We start from the raw sequence: 27212 nt of genomic DNA, 5'->3' as shown, positions 1-27212 counted from the left end.
TGTACAAGTGACTCATCTTCTTCATGGAACTTGGAATGACTTTGAGTGTCAGCTTGTGCCATATACTTTTTTCCACTACACTGCTTAGTTTTCAGTGATCAATCTCAAGTGCATGACAGTAAAAAAGGCTGCCTTGTTTATTCAAATTATAGCTCGCAGATAGTACAGATGACAAGTTTGTGTGTTCAAGGAAAAGCTGTTCTACACAAGAGGCAAAAGACCAATTGCTTGTGGAAGTTATATTACAGTGTATATTTCCCATGGCTGTGGTGTCTTGCTAGAGAGACTTCTGTAACATAGATAATCCTGTCATGGATTTTGTTCAGCTCTTGGCTGTTAGTAAAAGAACTACGATGTCCTAAATTTGCATGTTTACGTAGTAAAAAAGTCAGTGGTTAACATTTTTTTCACAGATGCAGTAATGATTCTTTGGACATTTAGATGTGATTTGTAGTCCTCAAGCAATTACTTTCCTGCACCATTTGTCTGCCAACATACTTCTGACAAGAAATATAAAAGCAAGCACTTGTCAGCTTCTGTGCTTCTTCCTTATGTGACTGAGGGCTGTATGCTCTCATAGTAACCACACCGAGCATGACCTCAAAGATCTCGTGAATGGCAGTCTCCCAAAATACAGTCTCCCATGCTGTAAGCGCAGCCCATGTTTCTTCTTGTTACATGTGTCTGCAGCAATCCCAAGCATTGCTCTTTTCAGCTGACTTCTGTCACAAACAGCTTTAGATTTTTCTCCCAGATAACTGGTAAAGAATATCTCTGTGGGACTTGCAAGCGCCACCAGGATCTAGCAGTTAGACATACCTTAATCAGTTACTTGTGCGTTTTGTAGGAATATGTATTCTGTAAGAATGCTGTATGTTAGGACAGGTAGTTGTACTGGTTCAAGCAAAAGGTATACCCAGCATAGCGATAAAAAATGGATGCATGGGCAAAAGTGTATGATGAGCACGTAAAATACTTCCTCCTTGTACTCTCCTAGCTCATATCTCTTTCCAGCTCATGGGGAGATATGCTTCCTACGTGTTTAGTAACACTCAGCACTTTTGAACTTCCACAAAGATTTTCAGTCCTTCCCTACTAGAAGTAAAAGAATCTGGCGAGGAGTAGAACAGTTCGGGGACATGCTGCAGGAAGAAACCTGCAACCTCTTCTTTGTTCCTTGGATTTTCATTCCTGTCTGTTCTCATTTTGATGTACCGACCTACATTGGACAATTGTCTCCAATCTAGTTGTGTTATAGGTTTGGCATATTTGCCTTCTCATTATTTCTCCAGATTTAAGAGGCCTGGTTTACCTAATGGTTCCTTACAGGGAAGCTACTCCATACCTTTTATCTTTCTTGTTTTATTACTGTCTTCCAGATCTACCTCTTTGAGATGCTTGGATCAGAAATGTGTAGTGTTCAAAGCGGGGTAGAGCTATGTATTTACACAGTATTACAAGATTTTTTCTCATTTTTCTGATTTCTAACATACCTATTCACTTTCTGACTGCTGCTGAGCAGTGAGTTCTGAATAAAACCAAGACTATCATAACCTTAAGATCTCTCCCCACTGGTAATAGTTTGCTCTAGTTAGCAATAGTTAGTGTCATTTCATGTGTGATTTATACTGATAAATAAAATGGCAAATGAAATTCAGCATTGTGAAGTCTCCCTCAGTAGTTTATCCTCAGCCATGCTAATAACCATAAGCTTTGCCACCAGTCTGCTTTCCTCCTTTTCAGGTTGTTTATGCATATGGTGAACAGCACAAGTCCTGGTGTAGGCTTATATGATATGCCTTATGAAATAATAATTACACTATATCAATACAACCTTTGAGATTTTGACAAGCTTATTTGGTTTTTATTAAGAAGTAAGGTCATATTTTCTGTAATGCCGTGCTGATTGGCATTAAGTTTGTACTGTATTTGAATCTTTACTGCTGATGGGTTTTCCAGTCTTCTAGGACTTAAATGCCAGAGCACTGGAGCTCAGATTGGAAGCTGAGAGCTTCTTAGTCTCTTAGATCTTGTACAGAAATTATCTGTTTGTATAGACTTAGTCTGATTGCTGTAATCTCCCACTGCCGTTACTGTTGAAATAGAAATAATTTCATTGTATCTAAAATATATTCTTAATTTCTGCCAAATACAGAACAGAAATATTTACTGAATATTTCTGGCTCTATTTGACCTGCAGAGCTAAGTTTTAAAACAAGAGATAGCACAAAAGAAAAAACTTGGAAGATTATATATAAACTTTATTTAAAAATGCTGCTTTTACCATCTTTAACAGATATTTTTAATGTTAAGACAACTCCTCTAGAAACTACCCGTCTTCAGAGTTCTCTTTGACAGTATTGGGCTGCATTTTATGCATTTGAAGCCAGCATACTGAACCTTCTTTGGTAGGCCAGGCTAGGAAATTATCAGAATTAATCTTTGTTTTCCTTTTGTGTATTTCAAAATGTTCCTTTGTTCATAAGGTATACATTATGGTTCTCACTGTGATACCCAAAATGCTATTTGGTGAAGATAAGAGCTCCAAATAAGCTAGTTCACAATTCAGCTAAGCAGAGGTTAATTTAACATCAGTTTCTTGCTTTCATGCTGTTCTGTCCAAATGTTGATTACTGACTGAAAGGGCAAATAGTGCTTCTCTCCAAAATTCATGTAAGCATTAAACTGACCCTCTGCAACTGACATTTCTGTGCATATTTGTTATACGTTTGAAACTGCTGAGGCTTCAGTAAAATTATATAGGATCTACTTTTGTGAAGCATAATTCCTATGAAAGAAACAATTTTTCACAGATGCTCTGGTTCTGTTAAGCTCCTCTACTGAATACTCAGGTGAAAATTCTGTTCAGCTTTTTAAAAGCAAATGAGATCAAAGGAAATACCTTACTGAATCAGATCAGTGGTCTATCTAGCCTAATATTGTCTCCAGAAGTAGCAACAAGAGATGCAATTCAGGGAAGTATCTGAGCCTAACTGCTTTTGATTGCCCTTTTTCCCCCCTCATAGGTCCCTCACTATGCATAATGCTTGGATTAGGGTTGTTAAAGGACACACCATGAACAACTCATTTTAGTAAAAGTTGTTTAATCCCTCTTGAATCTACAAATGCTGTCTGCCTTCACAGTCATGTGTAGCAGAAAGTTCCTGAAATTCACTGGCTGCTGTCTAAAGAAGAAATTCCTCTTCTGTTTTAAGTTGACTTAGCTTTACTGAGTGCTCCCTGGTTTCTACCATTTTAGGTTTTGGTGAGCAATGACCTGATCTACTAGCTGCCCTTTTTTTTTTTTTTTTTTTTAAGTAAGCTTTGATTGCATTTCACACCCTCAGCCCTTCTCCTTTCTAGATTGAAGAGTTCTGGACTTTAAAGACTCTTATGATAATGCCACTGTTCAAACCTCTTAATCATTTTGATTTTCTAAGCTAAACCTGAATTGATAGACACAACACTTATCTTCATAAGCAGCAACACCATGCAGTGCTATCCTAGATTATCTTTTACCCTCATAAAGATAATAGAGAGTTCACGAAGCAGTACTTTTAAAGAATGAAAAAAACACATCACCTTTGAACAAGGTCCATCACATAAGAACTTTAGCAAAATACTAGATTCCCTATTTTAATGAACACTCAGTGTTACTGCCTGTCTATGATTGTGGACCCTTATATTACTACTTTTGTACTTGAAAATAATACAAGATTTCCAATTCTCACCCTCAGCTGTTGTTCATGACTGACATCACCACAAAATAAACCCTCTTATCTGTGCTCCAAACTTGCTGGAAAGTTGAAGTGGCTGTTAGGACTCAGCATTTGAGTACGTAGAGCAGTGTCTTTTTATGACCTTGGTGAATACCCAGTTCCATTGTTCTGACAACTCAGGCATTTCAAAGGTTGCAGGCACTGTTTTTAGCACCTTACATAAGACTTTTTTTTTTTTCTCAGCAGACACCTGCCACCTTTTAGTGTGTAACACATTTTAATTCTTTCTATTTTTTGCCTAGAATAGCATTTTCTTTTCTTTCATTGACTGTCTGGCCTTATTCTCTTATCTCTACTTTTTTGATAAGCTGTTTATCTTTTTTTTAAATAAGAAGTGTTCAATAGCTCTCAGCAAGCCAGTTAAGAACAAAAAAAAAAAAAAGAAAAGTGGCATGTGGTTCCACTCAATGCCAGCAGAAAAACAACAAAGGCTGTTGTAAAATTAGCAGCTTTCAGTTACTGGATAACAGCTTGTGGAGGATCTGTATGATGCAGAAGTTCTTTAAGCAGTGCTCTGATAAGTATTCCATGTTGTCCATCACAGGAGTTGCACACAAAATAACTGGGGGTGGGGTTGGGTGTTGGTGTTTGTGGTTTTGTTTTCGGTTTTCTTTTTTCTTAGTGTTGCAGTGACATTTTTTTAACTTGACAAAGGCAGCATTCTCTTGGTGGTCATGTGCATTGTAAGCATGGCAGCTGCAATGACAGTGACCTCGTAAATAAAACTAGTTCTAATACACACGTCTTCTGGAGTCTTGTTGTTGTTCCATATTTAGCAGAGGTGTTGAAACTAGAGATACTTATTACAAGCTAATACAAGCTTTGGGTGACTTTTTTTAATGAATGTTGCTGGGATTCTAGCATCAGTCTTATCTAGAGATTGGTAACAAAAGCCTTGTTAATGCATTATTAGTGTATCATTATTTCACTGTGGCTCTGTACACTTTTCTCCTCTAGTGTCCCTGGCTTCAGTGGCTTAGAGTAGGCTTTTCCGATCCTTGTCAACTGGACCTTGCTAAGACAAACAAGATGAGCAAAGGGGAAGGAGGATTAAGTAGGAAAATAATCTTTAACATGTGACAGTTTCAACAGCTGTGTATAATTTTCTGACCAGATTTCTTGGTCTGCTTCCTTCTACTGTGCTATGAACGCAGTTCCCCAACTCTCTTCCTTTGCTTTTAAAGAATCCCTAGTATTGGTGTGGGCTTGAGGAGGGAGTCTCCGACCAGCTGTTCTCAAATTCCTGTTTCTTCGAGTGTTGCATTTAAACAGTCGTAGGTAAGTGGCTTTGGGTGTTCCAGTGCCGGTCTCTTTCTGGGACTGAGGACCCTGGGCTGAGCCCGCTGAGCCGTTCCTGTGCACGAGCTCATGGATACACCTAGAAAGGTCTGGCTGTCAGTTTCTGCAGTACTTCCCAGAGTGGCCTCATGAAGTGGGAAGCCTCTTCACTTACAGCCAGCAAATGTGCACTGTCTCACTGCTCCAGTGTAGAGTGGAGTAACTGGCGGCGTTAACGTGCTAGACGCGAGAGAAACGGGCTATGTCATCGGCTTCCCATACACTGGTGCACAAGGTGCATGTGCAGCACTCTGAAATGCTGGCAGGCCCTCGGCCTTGAGGAAGATAACTCTGTTTCTGGTGCTCTGCTGCATCCAGCTTGGGCAAAGGAACTGAACAGAATTCCCCTGAAGTCATCTCATCTAGGATCTTAGCTGCTGTTTCAGGAAATAAATTCTTCCACTAGGTGCAGATTCAGAAGGGTGAAAAACAGTGTGGAAGGAGCCTGTTAATCCTATTTTGCCATGAGATTAATTGTTGTCATGTGCTATTGTAATTTTAATGCCATAATTCCTACCTCCTTAGAAAACAGATGTCCCTCAGTCTGACTGGCTCTTTTCCAGGATTTTGTCCTGCCCTATTAACCATGGCATTGCTAGAACGTATGCCTTTTTCCTCCCTCTGTAAGAGCTTAAAATTGCAGACTGGAGACACTGTTTTCCTTTCCTGATCTGGTGTTGCTTCTTTCCTGGGGAATCTGAGATGACATGCTTTCTGTTTAATACTGAGAAAGTATAATAGACTTTGTGCTAGAAAATCATGAATTCTAAAGTGGGGTTAACAGGGATCATTGAGGGCTTGTGTCTAGAGGCATCTTTCTTTTGAAGTACCAACTTGTTTTCACTCTGTGTAATGGAATGTCTTGCTGCTTGATTTGGAAACTTTAGGGGATTGTATGCAAAAGCAATCAGCTTTTCCTGATTTCTTGCTAGTGTGAATGTACTACTGCAGGGGATCCACACCAGATCCCTATTCCATCTGTAATCTTTTTATTTTTTGCTTTATCCTGCTAGCCTGTATGAAGCAGTAATGGAAAAAATGAGTCGATTCCTGTGTTCAAGCTTTGGAAAACTAAAAACACCACAAAGAAAATAAATTCACTGCCTGAAGAGAGTCTCCTATTTTTATTTTAAACTGAGCAAATGTTTTAACTATCGTTTGGGTTTTGGGGGTGGTTAAGATTTTTGTATTATACAGACTTTTTAAGGTGAGGTGTTGTTTTTTATTTGAATGCATTAGGTTGCAAGCAGTCTGCTATAAACCATGAGTAATTAATTTCAGTAGTTAATTACCTGTGGTTAAAACTGTACCTCACTTCTATGTTGAACTTGTTTGTTGTGGTTTCCAGTCGCTATACTCCATTCTGCCTGTGTCCGCTAGGTCTGAGTTCTCTTCTGGAAGAAATCTTACTACCTGCAGCTGTCTTCTCATCTCACAATGCATTCAGTTGTCTAAATCAGACTAATTTGGGGTGTTTTGACCTCAAACAGTACTTGTAACTCTGTTAGGATGTTTTCAGTTCTAGAATCTTAGAATCTGCCTTTCAAAAATTAAAACCCTAGACCAAAAGAAAAGAACAAAAAACCTCAAGTGTTGTCTGTAATTACCACATTATTGATCACTCTATCACTTTAAATTAATAGCCTGCAATACTTCCACAGCTAGCTCTCTACACTGAGCTGAGTTCATGTGCACGGTTCTCAGCTGTGAAGTTACTGTTTTCTAAAATATAACCAACATTGCACAAGTATGGTATAAATGTCTTGCTCTGGTCTGTAATGTGTTCAGTCCAGTAGACACATCAATTATTTTGGTACCAATCATGAGTTTCTGTTAACAATTAGTGTATTTTCTTGCAGGTAATTGATTCCTTGATAACAACAGTTATATGAGATTCCCCTAGAAATATCTTGAACAAATATCTGCTCATCAGCTGTCCATCATTTAAAAATTATTTTTAACCTTCCCAATATAAGCTAACAGTCTTCTAGAACGTGGAACTGCTTTCTTTCTGCCTGACAATACAAATGCATCAGACCTGTCCTCGGTGCCTGAATAGGCTTCCCCACAGAACCATGAGTCATAGTCCAGATCTCGATTCTTGCTTCAGTATGGTGAATGACTTGAGTTCGGGGATAGGATGGCTCCTAAAATTGTTTGTAATAAAAAACTTCACGGGGAGCAGGACTGTGGTGCACGCATAAAAATGTCACATGCAGATGTGGTTTCTTGGAGGCTAAATTTGGTAGTGTAAGAGTTCCTACATGGTCACCACAAGCCCATTTCTTGTTTTTTTTTTTATGTAACTGTGATTCTTTGACCTGCTGTCTCTAAATGGAGTACTACAAGCACACATGTTCATTAGAAGAAAATGTTCAGTACAACCAAAGATTCCTGCTGTCTTGGAGGGAAAATGGTAGAGAATGAGCTATCTGCCATAGGTGTTATGTGTGGGGCTCATGTGCTGCAGACAGGCAGTAAGACACTGCTGTGATAGAAAACCTAGCCGATACAGGTAACTTGTGCTCCACTCCTCATCCTTTCTTTAGTCATCGCTTAGGACTGGTGTGTATGGGAAGCCTAGTAGTGAGACTGTCAGTACAATGCTAGCGGTAGAATACTGGTGCAGGCATACTTATTTGAGAATAAGTCTTCACAAGCCAGATTGCGTTGATATAATTATTTAACTGGAAATAAACTGATATAGGTATTTTCTACTCAGAATTAGTCCTTATACAAATCAGAGACAAAAAATAATGCCTGGTGAGGTTTTTTCCTTTGTTTTTTGCATTTTATCCCCATAGATAACTAACTTTCCAATTTTGTGAGTTTCTTAGATCAAAACTCCTAGAGTTGAAATCACTGCAGTCATGAAGTCACTGGTAGATTTTCTAAAGTTAGAGCTTGCTCTACTAAATTATTACTCTTGCTTCTAAAACCAGACATTGTGGTTAAATGATGTTGGCAGTTCATGGAATTAAAATTCTTGAAGTGTATATAGAGGCAAAGAGTAAAGAGAAACTAGGTTTGTCCTGGAACAGTCTTTTAAATCCTTCAAGGAAAGTGGAGGTAGTGCATTGTGCTGAACCATTCTGCTGTACTATCTTTCATATATAAAGATTTGACCTGTCAGGATCTGTTTGAATGGACCTTGAGAGAAGATTAACCCTTTAATTTGATAGAAAAGGAAAATAATGATGAGATTGGGGAACGTTTGGCCCTCTTTTCAGGACACAGAGTAAAAGAAGCGTATTTTGTTGTTTTGTTTTCTTTAGTACTTTCTGTCCTGGTAGATGTGGGTGTTACTGTGTTTGTTTTCTTTTTAAAAGAAATACTAAGTCTATGCTAGTCTGTCCTTGAGATGGTAGCTTGTGAATAACTCAATGATTTTGATTTCTCAGTCCATTGTTAATAGGATTTGGTGGAATACATTTTTAATCCATTTAAAACAGTGGGGTTTTTTTCCCCAGTGATACTGGTCTTTATGTGTGGAACTTTCTAGGACAGACAAGCTGGATAAGACTTAATTTCTTGTGGTTAAAAAAGAACGACAGGAAAAATGCTTAAACAAGGCCATATTTGTCTTTCAGATGACCTGTTCTCAGTAGTTTTACTCATATTTTTGTAAACTGAGGCCTGTTCTGTATTTTGGCTGCCTTCGCTTTGACAGTAGCTATTGTGGAAATTGGTTATGGCTATTCACAATGTTACTTTGCCTTCAGGTAGGTGAATGGTCTGGGTTTGACCTAATCCTACCTCTTTCTCTCTGAAATTTAATGAGTACCAATGATTCTGCAGGAAAATCTGCAGTAGACAGTTTGACTCCTATAAAGACAATTCTCCTGGGATCACTGTTCTAAAGATGGAATTTGCTAGCATTTTTATTCCTATTTCATGGAGATGAATAATTCAAAGTTTTTGTTTTTTTTTTTTTCTTCCCCTCCATTTGTTTTTCATCTCTGGTTTCATCTGAGCTACATCCTTGCAAGAAATCATGTGCTGCAGTGCTGATCTCATCCTACAGGAGGGCATAAGCCCAGGAGGGAATAGTGCCTAAATCGGATGTCCTATTTGATCGATGTCTAAAGAACATTTGCTTATTTCGCATATTTTTTTTTTCTGTTTTTTGACTAGTAGGCCTTATAAGCAGCAAATGGCTGGTAACTGTAATATCCCAAACATACACACAATTTATTAGCACTATTTTGGAAGGGCTAACATTTTATCTCTTTAAATTTAAAATATGCCTGGAAGAACAGTTCCTGTTCTGTAATCATAGCTTATGGTTATTTCTCGTGATATCATTGCATGTAGTGGCAACTAGAGTCTGTGGCTGTTGGTTTTACTTAGAATTTTTTGCTTGTCTTCAGACTTAGATTCATTGTGAGAGAAGCCTGCATACAATGCCAGTTAAATCTGCATGAACCTGACAGGTTACGGGTTCTGGAGCTTCGAGGTACGTGGCAGAGCTGTTTTGCATTGCTTACAGAAAAATCTTGCACCATATTTTGGCTCTTGTAGCTTCTCTCACATTGCCTTGGTTGCATTTCTTTCTTACTTTCCGTGCTAGACCTGGCTTCTTGGCTAAACCTTCTCCTTCGTTCTGTATGTCTGTTGGGACACGTGGAAAGCTTTGCTGTGCCTCTGGCTGGAGCAGTCCTGTGGGTGCTAATCAGGTACTAATGCTGGCAAAGGCTGCTCAGGGAGTACAGCCAACCCGAACACTGTGTAGAAGGCATGGGGTTTTCCTCAGGTAGAGGTATGCTGCGTATTGGAAACACTTTTGGAGAAGTCTTTCCTTGAACTCAGCGTTACTGTTATTAGGAAAAAGCTAGGGTTTGTTCCCAGTGTCACTAAGAAATCACTAGGATTTGATCCTAGTCCCTCCTTCCTCTCTGCCGCATTAAGCCACCCTTTTGTGTGCTAAGGAGTCGTACTGCATTCACGCAGGGGACACAGTGCTGTTCTTACTGTGCCCCAGTATTTGCCTCAATCTCAATTCTGGTCTTTTAGTACTGCTCATGTTTGCTCCAGTTTCGCAGCCTTGATTTATAAACCTCTTTATCCTTTCCACTGAGAGTTCTAGACAGGTCATCTTCTGTTGTTTTCCCTAAAGCTTTTGAGTTGCTGAGTTAAATTAGGATCACCATTTTTAAAACCTTATTTTCTGGGACAAGACAGACCAGACTGTTGCCACAGAAAACTCACAGGGTTCATGAATTTGTTTAAAGTAGGAATTGGAAAAGGGGCTGGTAACAGGTGCTGACAGTCTCTCTGAACCTGCATTAGGGATGCTATTAACACAGAATTAACACCTTACTTGGTGAAGAAAATGATTAAAAGCTAAATGGAATGGATGAGTTGGGCTATCCACTTGTAAACTAGTCAAATACCACAGCAAGTTGAGAGAAGCTAATTCTCAATAGCTCAGATAATCATTCCTTAGGCCCTGAAGATGAAAAGATTATTCTCAAATTAAGGAAGAGAAGCCTAAATATATAACTGTATTGGACCTGAAAAGCAGCTGAAAGAATAAAATACTTAAGGGATCAAAGGTTCCTTGAAGTAGAAGTATGCAAACAACTAATGAGGTGTCGTTTCTTTTCAGAAATGGTTATTGAAAAGTAAGGAAACTTGACAGAAGTGGAAACCAAATCTTTAGTCAGAATTTAAGCAACCATACGGAATAAAAAGGTACAAATAGCTGTAAATAAGAAAGGGGATAGGAAGTAGGGAAGACTAAATAGTTGCACAGAAAGATGCGGAAATATTCAGCAAAAACAAGTATCCTTTAAAAACATCCCAGTAAAGCCTGTAGAAAAGAGTAAAAATTGCTGTACCTACACAGAAATGAGGATAGCCAACAGGATTTTAGGAGTGATTTCCCAAAGACTTGAACAAATAATAACTTTTTTTCGGTTTGTTGAAAGCATATAGCCTGTGAAAGTCAGTAACTGGATAGTCAAAGAAAAAAAAAATCTTCCAAGAGGATGGATGCAAACAAATCCTTGCGCTTCCCTGCAGTCTTCTCTGTACAGCATGCTGCGGTGATAGCCTGCTACCTCTTTTCTTGCAATTACTTTGACAGTCTCGCATAATGACATCTTACAACTAACGAACTAACGCAGAGGTCAGAGTTCTGTGCATTGAGAACTGTATGCTTTTCATGCAGAAGTGCAGAGAAATAAATGCCTAGTACCTGTCCTTCCTAATAAAAGCATATAACTCAGTATCAGGGCTATGGCTGGGTCAGGCCATGGTTATTCTTTGTCCCAACTTTTTTCAGAAACTAGTATACAGTTCATTAGAATCTCTGTTCTCATTAAAGCCTTTGGCCTATAGTTGTGAAGAAAATCAAGTGTATTTGAGCATAAGACAGTGGGCAACTCAGAGCTATTGTTGAGAGCAGCACAACCTTTCCAGACTCAATAGGTATTGTAAGCCCTGTGCTTTAGCTGTAGTTCTTGGAGGTCTCGTATTTCATAAAGACACACAGTCTTCACTTATATAAAAATGCTTTAAACATCATGGTAGAGAAAAACATGGAGATGTGACCTTGGCTGCATCCTAAAATTTGAAAATAACAGAAGAACATTTTATGAAGTCTCTGTTGTTATTTATGCAGGTCTGGAGGAATAGTCAGTCTGTGGCTTCTTAATATTTATGATGCAGTCAGTAGTTCACACTGGCTTCTTAATATTTATGATCCAGAACATTCCTGTCAGTGTGATATTGACTCAAGTGTGCAGCGATGAAATAAGTGTTCACATGGTTAACAGTTTAATTCTATGTTTAATTCCATATCATAGTCAGAAGGGAACTACACCTAACACCCCTGGAAGCTCTGAGGCCTTTTCAAAGCCCCATGGATGGGGAACAGAATTCCCCAGCCAAAAGACAGGATCTTTGTTTCAAATCACAGTGATTCGGTGACTGTTGTCTGTTTGACTAATTGGAGAAGAGTTTATTTTATTAGCATAAGTGGGAAAAACTCCATCTCTCTTCTCTAATTCAATAGTTGAAATAAATCTATCCTTGCATCAGAGGATAATAGTGTCTTTAAATATCAACGTTCTAGTGGTCCTTTGCATTGAACATCAAGGAGCCTTACCTCAATACTGGTAAGAGCACTGTTTTTCTCTTGGGTTTGGTTATTTTGTTGGTTTGCAGGGGGTGGGGCGTGGGTTGGTTTGTTGTCGGGTTTGGACTTTGTTTCCTCTGTATACTCCTTTTCTATGGTCCTGGTACTTGGTTTGTGACATCCCATAACTGTCAGGCAAATCTCTTGATTTCCTGAAGGACTGAAGAAACAGAAATGTTTTTGAACATAGGTCTGTAGGTCTTCCTTGCTTTAGAAAGTAGGAAGTGGAAACTAGAAGCTCAGTGCCCTCTCTTTAGGCACTGGTAGAGACTTGAAGCTCAGTAAGTGCTTCCCTTTCATGAAATTTCTACATAAAGATCCAGAAACAACTTTTGTTTCTGGCATCTGCCAGGAACGGAGAGGTGTAATCAATCTATCATATATTTTATGCTTTTTCCCTAGCTGTCCACTCGCGGCTGTGGGCTAGATGGGCTTATGGCCTGATCCAGTGTTCCCATTCTAAAATTCTTATGGATTAAGGGTCATAAGGGGGTTTTTGAGGCCAAACTTTGTCAGATGAGGGAGTAGGGATGCACAGGTATGCTATGGAATGGGATTTTCTGTGTCTTCTCCACTCTTTACAGGCAGGAATAAAGAATACATGGAGGTGTAGTGGGCTGTGTTCTGACTACTGTCCCAACAGTTTTAATTAAAGCTGTCAAACCAAATCAACTGAAATGATTGATCATTATCTTACAACTAACAGAACTAGTTACAACAGCACCAAGAAGCAGCAGCATGAGAGAGCCTAGGACCAGCAAGCAGGTTCGCTTCTGCTCTTTGAGGCAAACATTTCATGGAAGAATTCCAAATTTCACTTCTATTCCACGTGATTGACTGCAGGGTGGGGAGCTGAGCCTTGCTGCAGCCAAAGATGGGACAGTCCGAGTCTGATCTATGCAGTGATTTACTTTTCCACTTTTCTATGATCATTTGTTTCGCAGTGCTGGCTACTGTCAGAATCCATGAATTCCTTGATGACAAGAATTTGCTGAAGTTGCATGTAGTGCTCAATAGATACTGACCTGAACGTTAAGATCCTAGTGTCAATGGGTAGCTGTAGCCGTTCAACTGTGGCCCCTTCTTCAGCATGTATAGAACTGTTCTTTATTGTAATCCCAGCACTGACATAAATCCAAAGGAGCTTTTACCTTTAGGAAGTCTTTGTAGTTTCCAGTAGACTCAATCCATTAGTTCCTGAATTAAACAAATGTAAATCCATATATTCTCATTCCATATTATGTAGTACACATTTCATAAAAACCTTTCACTTTCCACCAAAACAGAAAAAAGGTCAGCTCTACTTAGTTAATATCAGCTGTCTGCTCTCTTTCAAAGAAGATGGCAGGAACTTGTACTCCCTTTCAGAACTGAGGCCTTTTCACCCAAAAAAAAAGCTGGCTTCAGGCTGAACCCTCATTTTCTTTCCAAAGATGAAAAGAAACCCTTTTAAGTATCTCAGTTGAGTATCATGCTTGAAAGTGTTGACTAGTACCTGTGTTTGTTTATACTGGTGACCAGAACCAGCTACTGGGTCGCCGGAAGGCCAGTATGCCTTGCTGCATATCTTTCAGAGAACATTCCAACACTTTGTCCCAGGATTTAACAATCCAAAGATGTATATTAAAAAGAAGCGGTCGATCACTTCATTGGAGTTGTTGCTGTATTCCTGTGGCTGGGAGGTTATACCGTATGATGATTCTGGTGACTGGAATGTCCCCCTCACCATCTGTTAGTTGTCTGATTTGACTGTCAAGTGAATAGTTGGGCATGGATCTACAGAACTGGTCCCTGCAGTGACTTTTGTGTTGGAGGTGAAAGCAGAATCCAGAAAGCTCTGTTTTCTCCCAGTGCTCACCACAGAGGCTCCAGCCCAGTGGGAGTGGTTCCCAGGCACTGCAGTAGACTAACGGGCATCATCAAGTCGCTGGTGTTACTGCCTGTGTGTTGGAACTGTCAAGCAGAAGACTGGGATGTGACAGATGTAATGGAGCAGTTCAGCAGCTCCCATAGCATGAAACTGTTTATTTTCAATAGTTTGTCCCTTGAGAATTTTTTAATCTTTGGTCTTTTTAAATAGGGTGTCAAGATGAGGATGTGTTACCTGTTTGAAACATACAGAAATCAAAGATGTTTGATTCCAGTGCGCTACTTTTCCCTGACATTCACAGATATTTGTCACTGATTGGCATCATCTGAAAAGTACAGAAGAGAAGGTTCCTTTTTTTTTTTTTTTAAACTCATGAAAATTCTGTGATATTTTTATTCCTGAGCATTCCATTGTCTCTGACAGCCCTTGAAAGATCACTGAGAGGGAGACTTACTGTAGGGCAGGCAGGACATCTCCAGCTATCACAGTTAATTCTGGAATCTAAAAGTAATCTGGGATCTTGTGTAAGGCAAGCAGGGCACCAGTAGTGGTTTCAGTGCTTGAAATGATAAAAGATCACTATTGGCAACTAGTATGTCATGGAGTAATCTACATATTCCAACACCGGACTGACAGGCCTTAGCCCAGCAGAGCAGGAACAAGGAAGCGCACTCCTCTGTCAAGTGTCTTGGAGGTCGAATGAGCCAGACATTGATACTGGTTATGAAACAATTTGCAAGGTTCTTAGAAAATTATTTAAACATTTATCTGAAAACAGTGCTGGAAATAGGTCTCCAGAGGTCAGGTTGCTGGTGTTCTTGCATCGCTCATTTAAGTTCTATTATCTGTTCAATGGGATCTGAGATCATTGTTGACACATCCCTGTTTACTAGCAGCCAGATGCTGGGTATGTGACAGTAGGCACAACTGTCCCCAGCCAAGCTGCTGATGCTGTGCCTGGTATTTCATGTTGCTTTTCTTTAATTGGAGGAGTTGCTCTGCAGTTGGAGCCAGGCATGAGGTTCCAGTTTAAGAGTAACTTAAACCAAAGTCCCCCTCGTGAGATGGGCAGTAGCCCTCTGGACTGTAGAGTGTTGGGGAAAAATGTTCTGATAGCATGGGAACCCATATGTTTGCAGGAGTTTGTCCAGTTTCGCGTATTTGGGAGCGCTGCTCAGAGTCCTAGCGTTCACACTTGCCCAGACTCTGCGTCAAAATCAGCCCGCCTTAGTGCGGGAGCAGCACTGAGCTGGCCGCGGTACACCGGGAGTCGGCGAATGCCGGCGAGCGCACTACGTCTGCCTGCAGGGATGCTCTACGGGCCGCGTCTCCGGGATGCTCCAGGACCTGCAGCCCGGCGAGGGTTAAGTCAGCCTTGCGCACTGTGGATGCGGGGGGGGGGGGGCGCTTGGAGCTCCTCCCTCGGCTCGCGTTGACACAGCAGCTGCTCTGCAGCCCGGGCTGTGCCTGTGCATCTGCGGCTCTCCAGGCGCCCCTTGTAACGGCTGCTGCTCCATGGGTCGCTCACCCCGGGACAGGATGGTATGTGCGCGTTCCTTTCCTAGCCTGTCAGCCCGACCTGGAGGCTCCAAGACTTTGAACGGACAGTGGAGGGTGTTGGTAGAGGTCAGAAATGACAAGCCCCTAATACTGTTCAGAGGGGTGGGGTGGGTGCAGGACTGAGGCAAGCAGAACTGGCTTTGTTCTTGTTCTGATGCTGTTTGTTGCTTTGAAGAAAGCCGGTCGACCAAGGGAGGATGGGTTATTCTGGGGGAGGTGACTATAAATTTAGATACCTGGCAAGCAGATGTAGCCCTGAGCAGGCTCTCTTGCTCTCCTCTGCCTTGTCTCAGGGGGCAAGTTGCTGGGTCTGCTCTGTCCTTGCAGAGGAGCAGGTGAGGAAATCTTTGGGGAGCAGTCTATAGCAGATGCGTTTTTTCCTTGGAATTTGATCCTATTGCAGTAGGGGTGGTGATGGACTGGTGGTTGAAGGGGAAAGGACTAGTGACAAAAGGGAAAGGTGGCTGCAGATGGAGCTTATTTTTTTATGATCTGAGGACCTTGCCCCTTCTCAGCTGCTTGTGTCCTGAGTATAGGAACAGGAAACCAAATTCCCTAGCTGCTCAGCTGTTTACTGCACTTGTGTCATTAGCTCAAACATAGAGAAGGATGTATGAAGATGGGTCTAGAGAAGAATCTGGAGAAGATATTCTGCCTGTCAGGGACTTAAGGAGTCCTGCAGCATTATGATTTGTCCCAGTATGGTCTTTCCTGAAGATGGTGTGCTACTGGAGAAGGGAGGAGGTGGCACGAGGCATCTCACAGACGCTCCCTTTGGGCAAGGCTTGGTGAAAGCCAGTATTAATGTCTGTATCACTGTTCAGCTCAGTGCTGATGCTGGAATGAGGCTAATGCCAGTCAGGAGGGGGGAGGGTTGTTAAGGTGGACTGTCATGCTGCTGATTAGATGGAAGAGAGATACAGGGCTCCTTTTGCAATTTTTCTTTCCTTTGGTGCTGTACACCCACACATGAGTAGTCTTGGAGTAGCTGAAATCTGGCTTTGGGCTGCTCAACACTACATTCTTCCACTACAGAAAGCCAAAAAGCATCCAAATGTGTCCAGTTAGTGGGGGAGGAAGAAGGGAAGGTTCTTGTAATGAGTGATGCAGCCTTTCTAGGGCAGCAGAGGAGAGGAGATGTAGCCAGGCTTGGAGCTGATTTTTATCCCAGTAAGCTATAGGGAGGGATTTTGTGCTTTAGAAACGAGAACAGCAAAGTGCTTTCTTTTTCCTAGCAGTGGTCCTTTGTCATCCCTTACCCTGCTATATTTCCCATGTAGCACAGAGGTATAAGGGGCCAGCTTCTCCCTTTATGATTAGGGTCCCGCATCGCCAGTGGTACAGTGTGAGGATGACACCTTTGCAGTCCAGAGACACACGGGGTTCTATTTTCATAGGGTATCTTCGGCATCCTTTAGTGTTGCCACCAGCAAACATCTTGTTAAAAGTGTTAAATCATCTATACGCTAATGCTAAAATGTGTTGAAGTATTTCAAAATAGGGTCTTTTATGTCCAGGGTCCAGAGCTAGAGGAGCTGGAGCAGGGTTTGGCACGTTGCACAGACCAGGGTACGTGACGATGAATATCTGTCAGACACTGGTGTTTTGGGTAAGAGGGAGAAGGAGGAGAGGCAAACCTCATTAGCCAGCAAGGGAACAATGAAAAGAAGTCACTACTGATGCCAAAAAAAGCTTTCTTAATAGAGAAGAGAGGGGGCCGAGAGCAATCAGACTGGGACTGTCAGTGATGTAGGGAGGGGAAAAAGGAGGGAGCTGGACACATTTATCACACAGGGAGCTTGGAGGGGAGGAGCGTGGCTGCTGCACACTCGCACATGCAGAAACACGCGCACACACACACTGCGGCAAATTCTGCAGCTGGTGCCTGCTGGCTTATGACTGCAGAAAAAACAAGCTCCGGTTTAAACTCTCTGATCTCAGAGATGAGGCTGTTTCTATTCCAAGTAGCTCTGGTTCCACCGTGAAAAGCCCTGCAGGCTGGGCACTGTTCCAGAATGACAGGGATTCCTCTTTCTTCTGATGGGGCTGGGGGCCTTTTGCTGTATAAGGTCAGTACCCTTCCTATCTCCTTGATGGCTCCATACTAGTTGGCTGCATCCAGACTGCATGTCTGTCCTTACATTTTCTCCAGCAAGTAGCTATTGTATACAGGCCGGGAACCTTTTTTTTCTCCTCTCCTCCTTTCCTTTCCTGCAATCTGACATGGCCAGGCTGTCAGATCCTCCACCCTGCTCACATTCTGCAGACAGAGAGATGTGCAGCTTTGCAGTAGTTTCTTTCCTGACAAAACAATCCATGTCCTGTCATGTCTTTTTGCCACTCTTCCTCATTTCTGTGTCATTGGCATACCTGAGTCATGTCATCAGCAGATATGATGGACTTGAGCACTGGAGTATGGCAAGCGATAGCCAGCACATGCTGTCTTTGGTGAAGGCAAGAAAGCCTTGTGTACGTGAGCAAGAGGTGCAGTGGATGTCATTCAAAGGAGCAAGGCTGGACAGCAGAGTAAGGGTGGAAGAGGGGTTCCTCAGCATGAGTTTCTATGGGACATGGTCTTGTGCTCTTTGTATATGTCATACAGAGAGCATCCTAGGTAACTCTTGGGATGGTTGCATCTCATAAAAGAAGAAGAAACTGAGAGCCAAATAAGGATCCAGCAATATATCTTTGTGATAGGTGTCTGAGTATAGAGATCCTAGTGGGCACTACTTCTGGCCACTTAGCTAGCAATGTGCATTATCACAGGCTTTCCACTACTAATTGATGGGTAGAAGAGAGAGACCTCCGGGCCTTTGAAAGGAGATGCTACGGGAGGCCAAAGAAGATGAAATTGTCTGGTTAGTGTACAGGGACCTGATGGTAGTAGCTAGCTCAAAATGGAGGGTGTATCTGCTAGTCTGTGAAGCGTTCATTAGGCAAAAGTACCTGGGGAAGAAAGGGAGGTGATAAAGACTATCCATCAGCCCAGTAACTGTGTATGGGAGGAAAGAGAGTAAGTTATGTGTAAATGAATGCTTAGAAATTATTCTGGGGAGAATTTACTGAGATGGAAAAAGAGGATTTACTTTTCTGTCCCCTCAAAAATCCTGAATTAGCTACAGGACCATGTCTTTCTGGACTTCAGCACAAGCCTTGTAGCTGTTGACAGGAAAAACTAAAGAAAGTATTGAGCTACTTTGCCTCTAACTTCTCAGGTAATACTAATTTTTTCTCCATCCCCTTAGAGGTGCTTGCATGAGTCATATGAATTCCTCTGACAAACACACATGCTTTGTGTTTGTCTGGAGTAAACACTTTCCCTTCTGCTAAAGCATTAAAAGTAACAAGTTTCTCCCAGTTTTGTGAAAACTGGTGGGGCAGTAGAGGGATCAGAATTGTGTACTGCCCCAGTGAAGGCACCATTTTGTTTGGCCTGCCAACCGGGCGGTCACCACTTACGCACCGCCTGACAGACATGTCTGTCTCGGGGCGTGCCGCCACTTGACCAGTTGGTAGTTATGACTCATGAGAGGAACTGAGGATATTGCAGTGGACTGCAGGGAACATGGAGGGAGCTTGGATTATTGCAGTGGGACAGTGCAGGGTGGACACACAGAAAGCAGTCTTTGTTAATTCCATGCCTGGCTGTCCCTGAGCTCTGTGGCTTGTTTTTACCTTTGCTTCACTCTAAAGAAATGGAGATAAATTTCTGCCTCCAATGACTGGTGACTATAGATAGTTCTCCTCCTCTCACACCTTCGTCTCCAGGATCTCAAAAGTTAGTACTAACGTAACAATTAGTTGTGTATCCAGCTCTTCAGAAAAACTCTGTCCTTCTGAGGCTTTATTCACAGATGAACTTGAGCATTGGTGTCCTTGGCCAGCAGGTTCTTGGTTCTCCAGAGACAGGCCTTCAAGTCTTGCTGGACCAATCTCTCAAATGTATAGAATAGTATGGGGTCACATTTTATTTTTTTTTTTTAATGGGGAATGCAATTTTGATTCACTTCTTCTTTTCTGAAAAGCATCATTGTCCTAGTTTCTGTGTTTTGAAAGAAATGAGTGAGCCCTTTCTTTGCTTTTGAAAGTAAAGGCTTGGATATTTCCTCTAAGAGAATGAAGGTTGAGAATCTCAAATGAAAAGAGGCATGTGAATCACAGAAGGGGTAGGATTTAATATGCATGTCTTATCGGTATGTCCTACTGAATAACTTGTGTGTCTCTTCGCACATATTATTGTCTTTCGTGAGCCTTTTTGTGAAGCATCAAAGACTCTGGCAATTTACTAGAACCTGCCTCAGGGTCCTGGGTTCACAGTTTGACCAGGTATGTAAGGTTCTTTGTGTCTCTGGCATTCTGCAAAACAAGGAATCTTTTATAAATTTGTACTAACTTTGGAGATCCTGGAGAATAAGGTGCAACAGGAAGAGAACTCATCTATAGTCACCAGTCAGGCACGTCTCCTTGTCTTTAGTGCAAAGCAAAGGTGAAAACAAATCACAGAGCTTAAGCACAGCAAGACAGTTTCAGGCAAAAGGCTGAGCCTCTTCTGACTCCCCTGGGAGTCAGCTAAATGCCTCAGACAGCAGTGGCTTAATAAACAGTTGTTATTGACTATGTTCATAGAATACCTGACTTGAAACTGTTGCAGCTCTTTTAAGGTTGGAGAGTCCATTCCTGCCTCTGGAATACTGGCCATGATAAGAAAATAGAAATACCAGCTGGCAGGACATAAGCAGCACAAGCTATAGCCTTAGCTCTCACCTGGAGACTTGTCCACAAGCTGCACAGTACCACTCCATGGGTTGGCTGGCATTTGCTAGGTCTGCTTTTCATGTATTTTGGTAGTCTTGAGAAAAGTCCTTTTGGTGGTTTCCAGTGAAAAGATGAAGGCTGTAAAAGCTTTGTGCTGTTTTTCACAATGTGCTATAGCTACAAATAGAGTGTGCTAAAAAAGCATGGCAGCATAACTGGCAAGTCTGGATTGTTTCCTCTATTGACTTTCAAGTTAAGAGATTAAGTTAATTGTTTTTGCATTTGCAGTAGCTAACCTTTATTTCACTGGGATCCAACCATCTCTCCTGTGACACTCTCTATTAAGCTCCAGTGCCAAATTCTTAAATAATTAAGGAGAAAACTGGAAGGAAAAGGCCATTAGTATCTCTCTTTTGAACGTTGCCTGAGGAATGTCAGTCTGTCATCAGGCACTCAAGGTGCTACTAGCTATCTTAGAGGAGAAGTGGGCAAGAAGCCAGTGATTTACCTTCTGTTGGACTAGATTTATGTTCCAAAAAGCTTCCTAAAATGGTTTAAGAGGGGTAAGGTGCAGTACTTGGACAGAAATGCGAACACTGGCTGGGCCATATAACAAGTAAACAGCTTCAAACAAATATGACTCCATGGTAGGAAAACATTGGATAGGGTGGTTCTCTGTGGCTTTGATCTATGTGGCATCTTTTTGAAGAACCAGCTTGCAGGCTGGTAGGTATGAGCACAATATGTGTTTTGGCCCACTTCTGGTTGCTAGATTGGCATGGGAGTTTTAATTGTTATGGAATTTCTTTCTTGCTGTTGGCCCATATTCAAAGGCAAAGACAATTGTCAAGAGGGAGGCATGGGAGTGTGGAAGGGGTCTGTGCCTGCATGGCTGCGAGGGAGCTGAACAAGTGAGAAGCCCTGAGACAAACGTGTTCATGGCAGTGGAGGCCTCTTCTAGTCATTTTTATTCTCCCAAGTCAGTAAGTTCAGTCCCTGATTCCATTCTGTAAATTGCAAGCTGAAAGGGACCTGGCTAGACTGGGTAGCATTGAGAAGTAGGGCCTCCTGTTAGGAAGTAAGACTTGAGTGAGCTGAGCGCAAGGCAGACTGGAGAGAGGCAGTGGCTGAGCTGACTTGTCACCAGTATTGAGAGAAGATGATGTCCCTACTCTGCTAGAAACCTCCTTGGCTTCTCCCAAACGCCTCTCTTTTTAATGCTGAACAGACAAGGCCTGCATTTGCTAGCAGAAGGGACAGGAGGCCTTGAAGCCCTGCACTTTGAAATAACTTCCTATATCCCATTGATTGTCAACTGTACTCCATGCTGTAAATCAAATCTCAGTAATCCAGACCATGCAGAGAATATCAAGTGGCAACTAGACCCAAGAGTGCAAAGTCAAAACGCAGCAAAGAAAGGCGTTGGCAGAGGACAGCTTCTTTTTCTCAAGGGCTGGCAGAATACAGTCCTTCTGTTCTTTACCACCCCAGAACAGAGTCCACAGTTGGCTTAATATCTGTATCTTAGACGTGTTATTCAGCAGGTCATCTTCAAAACAAGCAGGTGAGAGGGAAGAAAAGCTACTTAGAATGAGACTGTTAGCAGCAGGCAATAGGAAGGAGGTTTGAGAAGTCTAGATAGATGCTAGAAACCAGAGGCAGGAGCCTCTTGCCAGAAATTTGGCATCTCAATAGGCAAACAGGAGGAAATCTCAGAATTATTTCCTTATTTGTGACAGTCATCACCTCCTTGATACAACTAAGTTCTCTCCACCTGAGGCAGCTTGCTTACACATTTCATATTAATCAGTTGTCGGGGGGGGATGGAAATCAGAGAGAAATAAGACAGATCGTGAGCTGTACCTCCAAGTTAGTCAAAATCAGCATTACCCAGATGCTTCAAAACTATGAGAAACACGCAGTTTTCTTGAATCTGTGCTATGTTCTGGTTGTAAGAACATGTATCCTGTGATGCATATTCTTACTAAAATGAAGAAATCACAAGCTGTCCAGCTCTGTGACCTACAGGAGTCTTCAGTCCTGGAATCTGGAACAGGGCATCTGCCTCAATGCCAACAGGAATAGTTTTGTGGGAGCCTCTGTTCAGGGACCGGCAGCAAATCACAGCTGAAGTCCTACTGACAAGGAAAACATGATAGATTCATTTGGTTTCCAAAGGGATCATCTACAAGTCTGCCAGGGGTTGGGGTGGATGAGGGCACCAGGTAAGAGGGTATCTTAAGGTGTGTTTAGGCTTCATTTTGTAGGTTCAGCTGGAGGCATTTAAGAAGTTACAGCCCTAGCTCCTCACAGCTGGAGACAATGCCCCTGTGCAGAGCTGTGTTCTTGATTCATGTGAATGCTATACACTGTTTCACAGCAAAAGGATGCAAGGCTAGCTTGAGTCAGAAAAGCTGCTGAAGGGAGCAGAATCTCTCGTGACTGATTCTGCACCTGGTGAACTAGATAGAAGTGCTCATCTTACCCATTAATGTAGCTCAGTGGTGGTGTAACTTCCAGTTGGAGGGGTATTTAATGAACAGTTAGGAACACTAACTTCTGGAAATAGATACAGCTGTTTCCAAAGTGAACATCTGTGTCTTCAGTTAGTGGTTCTAAAATGGCTGAGCTATCAAATTGCTCTTTAGCATAAAAGTGAGACAGTATGTGCAATTAGGAAGCAGTAAGATGGTTGCTAGGCTTGGCACAGTATAGAAATAGAAGTTGCCTGGGAGAGGAGCTGTAGATGGCGTGAAAATATCACAGGGAGGAGGGAAGATAGGAAGACACAGGCAAATGGTTAGGAGGAGTATCTCCTGGGATGCGGCAAGTACCCACAACCTCCCGTACCTTAAAAAAATATTTCACCTCCTTCTCTTGCCCTGCTGTTGGTTCAGCTTTGTAGTAATTCCCCAAGACGTGGTCAGTCATTTTGCAGAGCCTGTTCTTACCTTAAAGCATGATCAGTTCTCCTGGCATGCAGTAACAATATGGTAAATATCTCCAGCTAGATCCACAAGTGGAAACCTAAACATGCCTTCAGACATCTCAATCCTCTCCATCCTGCCAAACTCGGGAATGGTCCTGGAAACGAGACCTTGTTCTTCTTCACCCCAGACCATTCTGTGTCCCACCTGCTTTGTGTAGGTCTCCACACCGAACACTACTATGTTTGACAGCAATTAATTTAATCTGTTGTGCTTTTCCATATTCTTTAAAATCTGTTGCTGTCTGGTCCTCCCAGAAATGTTGTTCTTTTGACCCTAATAACTGGTTACTGCTGTGTTTTTCCCTTCTCTGTCCTGCCTAGTGTCGTTCTCAGTTTCACTCTCTGACTCTGTTCCTGTTGATAAACTGCTCTCCTTCTTGGAGTTGTCTTGCTGATGCTGTCTTCTTTCTGTACCTTTTTACACCAAGTTCTCTACTTGCAGAGTTCTGCAGCTTTTAAGGCTTTTTCTCTGCCTCCGAGCTGTTCTAAAGTTAGTGCCTATTCTGTCCCAAATCAGCTGCTCTCTTCTTTCCTGCTCTTAGCACTTCACGGCTCCTTTTACACTGAGAGAGTTAGGTTGTACTGGTGTTTGCTGGAAGCATATCTGTGAGCAGTTGTCCTGTTTGTCCTCCTGAAGATAACTGGGTAGACACTCTGGTTGAAAACTCTCTATCTGAAACCCTCGAAGGAGTACAGAATGTGTCACCGGCTCTGCTCTGGCTGACCTAATGCTCTTGTATGTGCTACATCCTTCTCCACTCAGTCCTCTGTGTGCTGAACTGCCAAGCCTCCTGTCAGGGTTGGGTGCAATGCCTTACACCCTTTTCTCCATGTATAGAGCCACATATCATCAAACCCTTGAACTCTTTAAGGGAGCTTTAGTGTATGTGGTGGTGTATTCCTGAGTGGGAGCTCTTCTACCTTCTACCCACCTTCAGTCTAACTAGAATACGGGCAATAGTGGTAAATACACCACATGTACCCAAAATTCCCATCAGTCTGTAGCTGGGATGTTAACTAAAGCTAAAACCAATACCTGGAGATTTCTCCTTGTTAAGAGGCTGAAGTCAATGTGGGTATGCTTTCAGGTTTACAGTCCCTAGGGGAAGCTTTGCTTCCTAGAGATGTTTGAATTATCTTCACTCTCTCTGCACACTGCTTTGTGTTTTCCTGTCCTTTGTAATTGTCTATTCACTTCCTCCAGATAAGGCATGTCTCCTGTTGTATATTCACAGGGCTTTATTTCAGTGGTGCCATAATTTTAACTATGTGATTCAGTATCCCAATATGAAAAGTCATCACACGCTATTTTGAAACTTCTGTAAAAAATAAAAAAACTTATACATACAAGAATACTTTCCTGCTCAGGCGCTGTTGGCTTCCCCATCTTTTCTAGATGCAGTTTAAAATCCCTCATTTTATGTCCTGTGTAGTTTCATCTGTGACCCGTTTGGTGATTGCTTGTATGGTCCCTTCCATTGCTCCACAGGACAGCACATAGCTCTGCCTTAGTCTTCCCTTATAGGGACTCGGTGCTCTCAGTGCTTTGCTACAGCTTCTTCCCTCTCAATTTTCAGCTGATATTCTAAAAATATATATTCCCTTTGCTAGAAGACAATTATTTTCTCTTTTTTAGCTAAGAGAAAATCACTAATGTCTAAGGAGATAGATCTTTAGATTTAGCCATTGATAAATAGATACTTATTTATCTATTTTCGCAGAATGTTTAAAGACCTAAAAATAGAAAGTATATGAAATAAATCTTTACTGTAGACTTTTTCAGTCCGTGAGAGGCAGAACACTTGCTGGTGGACCACAAAGCACTGCCTGAAGCCAGTTCCCCATCATTCTCAGCTGTTGAATCACACTGGAAAGCTAAAACTACAACACTTTCCTAATAATGCTTTTATTATAATAAGTAGTTACTGTAGCTGTCGCATGTTGTAAATACAAGTTGGGGGAGGAGGCTGTGGGACAGCCCTTTCAGCTGTGAGCACCCCGTGCGCCGCCTGTGCCTTTTGCTCTTCTCATCTCTGGAAAAGAAACAAGAGCTGGATGTGCCCAGAATTGCTGGGATCGCTGCATCTCTTCAGGCACCTGAATCCAACAGTTAGGCACTAGTTTGCACTGCAGCCTCCCACCTAGCACTCAAAATATCTCTTAGTCTTTTCTGGGCAGTTTACACCAAGCTCCAGCTGTAATCCTCACCCGGTGTTTCTCTGCTTATCTCGCCTGAAGGTCTCATCTCATCTGACACAGTGATACCGTTAAAAGGTAAGGAGCAATAGGGCGGGAAATGTCCCGTCGTTGGTAAAGGCATCCAAGTGTGTTTGCTGGGGTGTTAGAGATCATGTTTGAACTCCTGAGCTGGAACCAACATGCAGATTTAGGACTGCATCAAAGCAAAGATGCCTCCCTAACCACAGGGCGCTGCCAGTCCAAGGGCTTTCTTTGTGTCCCTGTTGAGATAGCTGTGGCTTGCATAATTAACTAATTATTCCCTAGAGTGGTTGGGGGAGGGAGCAAAGACACTACACAGTCTGGTGTTCGGGACGCAGATGTGTGAAGATCCTGTTCACACCTCTGTGCTAGTGGGTGTTTCGATTGTACATTAAAGAGACAAGCTTCAGCTGGAGGGGTTGAGAGCAATCCTGCTTTGTCTCTGGCAGGGAGCGACTTAGAGGTCACCCATGTCCTGAGAGAACGTGCCAATGAGCAGGCCACTGTGCTGTCTTCTTTCGGGTTCTCTGTCATCCTCGAGAAGACAGCGACTGGGCCGTGAGAGCTGTGTGGCAGCCGGTAACCAAGCCTTCTGCCTCCCAGGAGAGCTGCTCTGAAATACGCTCTTCCAGCTTCCTTAATACTCCTTTAAGGCAGGCCAAGACTGGGATGTAAACAGCATGTTGGTCCATAGGCATGGATGATGACAAAATAGAAGGTGTTTCAAACAGTCAAGATGAATGAAAAAATAATCCCAAGAGCAAAGTGGTCATGACAAGAAAGAATAAAGAGATTTAAACTGAGGAAGTGCAGTGACCTTATATCTTCTTCTCAATCAAAACATGTGCTGAACCCAATACAGCCATTGTTGTCTGAAAAAAAAAAATAAGAACTGGAAGCTTGGGATTCTGTGTACGTCATAAATAGAGTATCCTGAAAATAATTTTATCAAAGTTTTTAGGGAAAAGAAAGAGAAGTAAAAATAACTGATGGGTTGCTGCAAGTTTAAGAAAAAATCTTTAATTGCTTTTATCAATAATTTTAGCCATTATTTCACTCTAACAAAGATGTCCTGTGGTAATCTAAAAACCTTAATATTTTGCTTTGAGATAAAAATAAGTGTTTCTTTAAGGACAGTTCGTTAGTAAAACAATTTACTATTGCAGTGAACGTAAGCACTACATCAGCTTTGGAATCTAATTTACAGCTTGTGGAAACTAGTTGAGACTGTGGGTCATCCTTTGTCTCTGGAGTCTGAGGAACTGGCCACGCTGCTTTCCTTGTGCTGGGCACTCTCGTTTGGAAGTGCGCTGTAACTCAGAATGCGATGGTGGCTGTTTCCTACGTGGCTAAGCTCCCAGAAGTGGAGACAGGTTGCTTCCCTCGGTCAGAGCAGAGGCTATGCTAGCACATTCTAGACTCTGAGCTATCCTCTACGGTCAAGCCAGAGTGAGTCATAGCTGTTTGCTTCTCCTGCTGCGTTTGTGGCAGTGGCAGCTACTGCTGTTTGCACAGGACCAGGCCCTGTACAGGTGCTCTGTTTAAGGCAGCTGCATCCCT

At 42.2% G+C, this 27212-nt stretch overlaps 1 protein-coding gene across 3 annotated transcripts in view; it reads left to right on the top strand.

Moving 5' to 3' along the window:
• MAP1A (microtubule associated protein 1A) overlaps nt 1–27212 on the top strand; it is a 68570-nt gene that overhangs the window by 15052 nt on the left and 26306 nt on the right. Inside the window, exon 1 of one of the 3 annotated variants that reach the window (XM_054836816.1) lies at nt 15557–15670. The exons of 1 other annotated variant lie outside the window; for it this stretch is intronic. The gene's annotated coding sequence lies outside the window, so the exon portion shown is untranslated. Of the gene's footprint in view, nt 1–15556; nt 15671–17548; nt 17758–27212 lie in introns of those variants that run through there. One more of the 3 variants, XM_054836817.1, reaches the window with a different exon arrangement.

The sequence above is a fragment of the Grus americana genome, chromosome 10 (genome assembly GCF_028858705.1).
Source record: "Grus americana isolate bGruAme1 chromosome 10, bGruAme1.mat, whole genome shotgun sequence".
NCBI classification, from domain to species: Eukaryota; Metazoa; Chordata; class Aves; order Gruiformes; family Gruidae; genus Grus; species Grus americana.
Note: the sequence above shows the minus strand (reverse complement) of the source record. Positions and strands in the feature narration are given on the sequence as shown.